This window comes from Podarcis filfolensis, assembly GCF_964270895.1.
Source record: "Podarcis filfolensis genome assembly, chromosome: 14".
In the NCBI taxonomy this organism is placed as follows: Eukaryota; Metazoa; Chordata; class Lepidosauria; order Squamata; family Lacertidae; genus Podarcis; species Podarcis filfolensis.
In genome coordinates this window covers 9898988-9906026 of record NC_139616.1, presented here as the reverse complement: position 1 = coordinate 9906026, position 7039 = coordinate 9898988, and positions in this window count along the sequence as shown.

Sequence of the window (7039 nt, the reverse complement as noted above, 5' to 3'; positions counted from 1 at the left end):
CAACAAACAAAAGAAAAGTCAGGGTGACGAACATGAATTCTACTTACAACATATACACGAAATGTAATATAGTATGTTAAAATCATACATACATACATACACAATAATAAAATATCACATCAAAAACTTCTCAGTCATCAACCACAAACATGAATCAACTAGTTCATATAATGTCCTTCCCCAACTGAGAGCCATGAGCTCTCTTAATGAAAACTGCCAGACACGTTTCGACTAGAAGTCCTCTTTGGTGAATACCTTAAAATAGATCCAGAAGGGGCAATAGTTCCAGCCTGCCTCATATATAGCAAAAGAAATAACAGAATCATAGAAATGTAGAGTTGGAAGGGATCCCCAAGGGTCATCTAGCCCAACCCCCTTCTATGCAGGAATCTCAACTAAAGCATCCATGACAGATGGCCATCCAATCTTCTGCTGTTTAGGTAATCAGGTAACAAACAAATATCATGTAATATGAAAAATATCCAAACCTCTTCTACTCAGACAAGTGGAGTTTGAATACTTACCTTATCTGAATATTCAGATAACAAACATTCCTTCAGGAATCAATATCTATCTATATGTGTTTCCTGCTACCTTGAAGTGCTGACTAGATGATGATGATGATGATGATGATGATGATGATAATAATAATACTTTTATTTATACCCTGCCCTCCCCGGCCAGGGCGGCTAACACCAGTAAAATTACAATAAAAATAAAAAATAAACCAATTTAAAATACAGGTTAAAATATAATTTAAAATGCAGCCTCATTTTAATAGTAGATTATAGATCGAAACCATAAGGGGAGGGAAACATAAGGGTCAGACTGAGTCCAAACCAAAGGCCAGGTAGAACAGCTCTGTCTTGCAGGCCCTGCGAAAAGATGTCAAATCCCGCAGGGCCCTGGTCTCTTGTGACAGAGCATTCCACCAAGTCAGGGCCAGTACTGAAAAGGTCCTGGCCCTAGTTGAAACCAATCTAACCACCTTGCGACTTGGGACCTCCAAGGTGTTGTCCTCCGCGGGGCATACCAGGAGAGGCAGTCCTGTAGGTACATGGGTCCTCCAAATGTTAGATTACAACATCCATCATCCCAGACCATTTGGCATGCTGGCTTGGGTGATGTAAACTGGTGTCAAAAAAGCTACAGGGCACCACAAGTTCACTGTTCTACTTAAAATAAGACTGGGCTGTAAAAATGCTTAAGTGTGGCCGGATCGTGTCCCTAGCATTCCATGTTTTGAGATGCACCAACTCAAAGGCATGTCAGAGGTGAGTCAAAGCCAGGGAGCTGTGCTGCTCCTTCCTGGTCAACAGCAGCCCCCACCCCACCCCGGAGTCCATCCACTTGCAAACAGCAGCAGGGTTTATTTACAAGAAGATAAGACTATCAAAGCTCTCAAATCTCAAAATGTGCTAGGCTGTCAGAGCTGGTGTTACTGTCATAACCTGTTACATCATCATCAGGGACACCTAGGTGTGTGATGGCAGGGGGGAGGTAGCGGTAAATAGCGGGGAGGAGGAAGAAGGATCAAGCTTCGGCAAAGTGTCCGTGTCAGCACTTCGGAAACAAATGAGATGCTCTATATATACACACCAGCTTAATTTCACGAGATCCCTGCCTCTTGATAGCGCTGCACCTCATGACCAGTTTTGATGAGGGCAGAACTCCATGCTTAAGTGCAATGCAGGTCTACTGTCAAGAGGAACACCTCTCGGTCAAGTTATCTGCATCCCTCTTTCTGTAATGCAGGGGTGGTGAAGGACCATTCACGGAGCCATCCACGATGGAAGCTTGTCTGTTTCGTTTCGCAAGGATTCTGACGGCCCAGAGCCAGTGTGGTGTAGTGGTTAGGAGCGGTGGACTCGTAATCTGGGGAACCGGGTTCGCGTCCCCGCTCCTCCACATGCATCTGCTGGGTGACCTTGGGCCAGTCACACTTCTCTGAAGTCTCTCAGCCCCACTCACCTCACAGAGTGTTTGTTGTGGGGGAGGAAGGGAAAGGAGAATGCTAGCCGCTTTGAGACTCCTTCGGGTGGTGATAAAGTGGGATATCAAATCCAAACTCTTCATGGAAGGACCAACTGGCCATTTTGAAACAGTGACTTCTCCCATCTTCTTGGCAGCCCTGTTCTCTGCAACCCACCCACCTCTGTCCCAGCTGCAGCTGTGCCTTATGACACAGTAAACTGGGTGCCCCCTTCACCTCCTCCCCTGAGAATTAGGCCCCTCTGTGCACTGCTCCTGACCTAGATCCCCGGCATCCACCATCTGCGGCCGCAGCCACCTTCCTGCCCTTCGCAGAATGATGGCGGTGGGTTAATTCAGGGAGGAATCAGCTGTCAGCTTCCTCTCCTCCAATCCCTTTGATGGGGCTTAGGCACTCTGAGATAATTTAGAACACCCAGAGACCCACAGCCCCTCACTCCCTGCTCCATCCTGTCAAGACCCCAGGGATGCGGGGTGGGAGAGGAAAGAGCAATTTCTTAGGCTGCGGATACATTGCCGGCTGAGAATGCAGCTTTGTCCTTCTTCCCCCCCCCCCCCCAATTTGGATTGAAGCTGGTTTGCGGAGGGAGGAGAACATGACAAAACTTGGCATTTACTTTTAAAATACGATGGGATAGATGCAGATTGCAGTTAACCAGCGTACACCACTTCCTTAATCCTAAGCAGTCGGTGTAGTGTAAATGGGTGTATGTAAACAGCCTTAAGGGACGCGGGTGGCGCTGTGGGTTAAACCACAGAGCCTAGGGCTTGCCAATCAGAAGGTCGGCAGTTTGAATCCCTGTGACGGGGTGAGCTCCCGTTGCTCGGTCCCTGCTCCTGCCAACCTAACAGTTCGAAAGCACGTCAAGGGCAAGTAGATAAATAGGTACCGCTGCAGCGGGAAGGTAAACGGCGTTTCCGTGCGCCGCTCTGGTTCGCCAGAAGTGGCTTAGTCATGCTGGTCACATGACCCGGAAGCTGTACGCCGGCTCCCTCGGCCAATAAAGCGAGATGAGCGCCACAACCCCAGAGTCGGCCATGACTGGACCTAATGGTCAGGGGTCCCTTTACCTTTTTACACAGCCTTAATGTGTGCACTTTCTTTTCTGCATTTAGTCTAATGTTGAATGTACTGAGGGCCTTCAGTCATTGGCATGTCTTTGTTCAATGCAATAATAATAAATAATAATAATAAATTTTATTTATATCCCGCCCTCCCCAGCCGAAGCTGGGCTCAGGGCGGCTAACAACAATCAAAATAATCCAATGTTCTGAAAACATTTCATTATAAAAATTAATTAAAATCAAATTGATGGCAACCATTAAGCAAAATTCTGTGCAGATTGCCAGAGGAGGGGGTCAGAATAATAATAAATTTTATTTAAGCACACATTTTAATATATGCACACACTCAATATCACCCTTTGCCTGGCACAGACGCCCATGTTTAATCAAACAGTGAGAAAACACTGGATGCTGTGGACACAATTCAGCCAGTATTAAGCATCCTAAAGGTAAAGGGACCCCTGACCATTAGGTCCAGTCACGGACGACTCTGGGGTTGCGGCGCTCATGACATGGCGAACCAGAGCAGCGCACGGAAACGCCGTTTACCTTCCTGCCGGTGTGGTACCTATTTATCTCCTTGCACTTTGACGTGCTTTTGAACTGCTAGGTTGGCAGGAGCAGGGACTAAGCAACGGGAGCTCACCCCATCACGGGGATTTGGACCGCCGACCTTCTGATCGGCAAGTCCTAGGCTCTGTGCTTTAACCCACAGCACCACCTGCATCCCTATTAAGCATCCTATGCATGTCTATTTAGTACAAAGATGGGGATGCTGTGGCCCTACAGATGTTGCTGAACTCCATCTCCCCTTGACCACAGTCAGTGTGGCCAATAGTCGGGAATCATAGGAGTTGTAGTTCAACAACATCTGAGTGCCACAAGTTCCCCCAGAGGTGAATGTTCACATTCTCAATAAAATGCATTCAAAAGAACTGAATTACCAATGTTTAAAGAATCATTTTGTCTCCATCATCACGTTATATATGACCGCTCTCTCTGAACAGACTTTCTAGGCATCCATAAAAATCTGACAATTTGCTTCTAAGATCACATATAAACCTTTGTTGGTTTCTGTGTAGTGGGTAGCATGAACAGCTAATGTACCAGACCTTCCACTTATTTTTGTCCATAAATGCTAATGAACTCACTCACTCCTGTATTTTTCATCCAATAATGCCAAGATGATGGCTTGGAAGTCTAACACGGTGAACGCTTTTCTCAAACGTAATAGGTTCTAACAATTCTAACAAATACCTTTAGAGGCAAATATTAACAGTTAAGTTTGCCAGCAATAGTTTATTTGCAGGGCTGCTGTGAGTCTTAACAGCTTTGAGACAGGCAGAAATTCAGCTGGTGAAGCTTCTCCCATTGTTGCATCTCCATATTGCAGAAAAACCTTACAGGGTAAATTTTTGCTTGCCGGAATAGGAATAGGAATCGGTGGCCCTCCATATGTTATGGGACTCCAGCTCCCATCAGCCCCAGCTAGCATAGCCTATGGTCAGGCATGATGGGAGTTGTAGTCTAGTAACATCTGGAGGCCCACAAGATCCCTGTGCTAAGTGCTGCCAGAAACAAAGGTGGTGGCCTTTTCCCAGGACAAATGATGGCGTAAACAAGCCCCCGGCAAGACCTCCTTCCCATTCTGCCTTCTGAATTCCTGTGCTAACTAGTAGGCCGCCTTTGCTTAGGACGGCTTTGTACAGCTCTGCATTACATGCTGACTTGGCTAATTTGTGCCCTGGTTGATCTTACCTCAGCTCAGTCAGTAAAAAGCCAGCTCTAGGGTGGGGATTGGGGGGGGGGAAGGGATTAGCATGGCCACCATCTGTCACTAGGCCAATAATCATCAACTGAAGCAAATCCAATCATCTTGGAATGAATATATATATATATATATATATATATATATATATATATATATATGGGTTTTTTGGTGACAGTACTCAAGTCATCAGTGAGGCTCATGGAAGCCATTTTGTGCTGGCACCCATGGCACTTATATCAATCTATAAGCACCGTCACCTCATTGCGGGGCAAGGACAGACATGAGATGAGATACGACAGTGAACAATGGTGCCCTTGTGCCTTTTAAAAGGAAGCTAACTGTGAGCAGGGGACGCGGGTGGCGCTGTGGGTTAAACCACAGAGCCTAGGACTTGCTGATCAGAAGGTCGGCAGTTCGAATCCCCACGACGGAGTGAGCTCCCGTTGCTCGGTCCCTGCTCCTGCCAACCTAGCAGTTCGAAAGCACGTCAAAGTGCAAGTAGATAAATAGGTACTGCTCCGGTGGGAAGGTAAACGGTGTTTCTGTGCACTGCTCTGGTTTGCCAGAAGCAGCTTAGTCATGCTGGCCACATGACCCAGAAGCTGTACGTTGGCTCCCTCGGCCTGTAAAGCGAGATGAGCGCCGCAACCCCAGAGTCGTCCGCGACTGGACCTAATGGTCAGGGTCCCCTTACCTTTACCTTAACTGTGAGCAGAGATACTCGCACTGGAATTTTGTCCTAGAGTTACAAAGCAACTTCGGAAGACTTGGAAAGGCTGCTGGTCAGTGGCAGAGCATCTGCTATGCATGCAGAAGGTCCCAGGTTCACTTTCCTGACATCTCCAGGTTAGGACTGGGAGAGAACTCTGCTTGAAATCTTAGAGTCACTGGCAGCCAGTGTGTAGACAATACTCGGCAAGATGGATCAATGGCACGACTTGGTAAAAACAGCACTCTGCTTCCTAGGAAGCTGCCACATACAAGTCAAACCACTGGTCCATCCTTCTTCTTCTTCTTATTCAACGATCCCTTGTAGCCAAGTAAGCCTGTCTTCCATGAACATGGTTTTAACAGTGAGTCCATAAGTGACTGTGGAGGCTAATTCTGGATCCACACGTCCTTCCACAGTGGGGACATAGGTTTCCAGGCAGGAGTTGATCACGGTGAGGGTTTGCCAAGTGTGCCTTCCTCTTAGCACAATTCTCCCTTTCGTCCTGAGTTTGAGCATCTTCAAAGCTCATGACACCTTTGGTAAAGGCTGTTCTCCAACTGGAACTCTTGCAGGCCAGTGTTTCCCAGTTGTTTGTGTTTATACTACATTTTTTAAAGATTTGCCTTGAGAGAGTGTTTAAACCTCTTTTGTTGACCACCAACATTACGCTTTCCATTTTTATTAGTTCGGAACAGAGTAGTTGCTTTGGGAGACAATAATCAGGCATCCGCACAACATGACCAGTCCAATGAAGTTGATGTTGTAGAATCATTGCTTCAACACTGGTGATCTTTGCTTCTTCCAGTTCACTGGCATTAGTTGGCCTGTCTTCCCAAGTGATGTGTAAATATTTCCAGAGACACCGTTGATGGAATGTCCATGCTGAATGGCCGTGGTTCTGCAGAATATCAGGTGCAGGTCTTTCCCGTCACTTCACTTGCAATCCAATGCTCTGATCTGGAAATTTGCTCTTCCACTGGGTTACAGTGCCTCCCAAGATGGCGAGTGGTCCTGAGACTCATGCATGGGCCTGAGTAGATAGTAAATGCAGTCATACCTCTGGTTCTGTTCGCTTCATGTTACAGATTTTCGGGTTGCGAATGTGGCAAACCCGGAAGTGTATACTTCCGGGTTTCACCCCGTGCATACACGCAGAAGCGATCTACGCGCTTTGTGCATGAGCAGAAGCACTTTGCCAGGCTTTCCACACGCGCAGTAGCGGCGCTCTACTTATGGGCTTTTCAGGGTATGAACGGCACCCCGAAACGGATCAGGTTTGTGAGTAGAGGTACCACTGTATGAGGAAAGACGGCCTGTGAAGGCCTTAGCTGTCTTCTGCTCCGACCAAGTAGTGGCAGAGATGCTTTCCTGAGTGTAAAATGATGGGGGAACACACTGACAAGTGGGGGATGAACAAGTGACTTAAAGGAAGACATGTAACATCCTGTAAACAAATTGGGGTGAATAACAGACGAACACTCATTGTCCTATAACCTCCC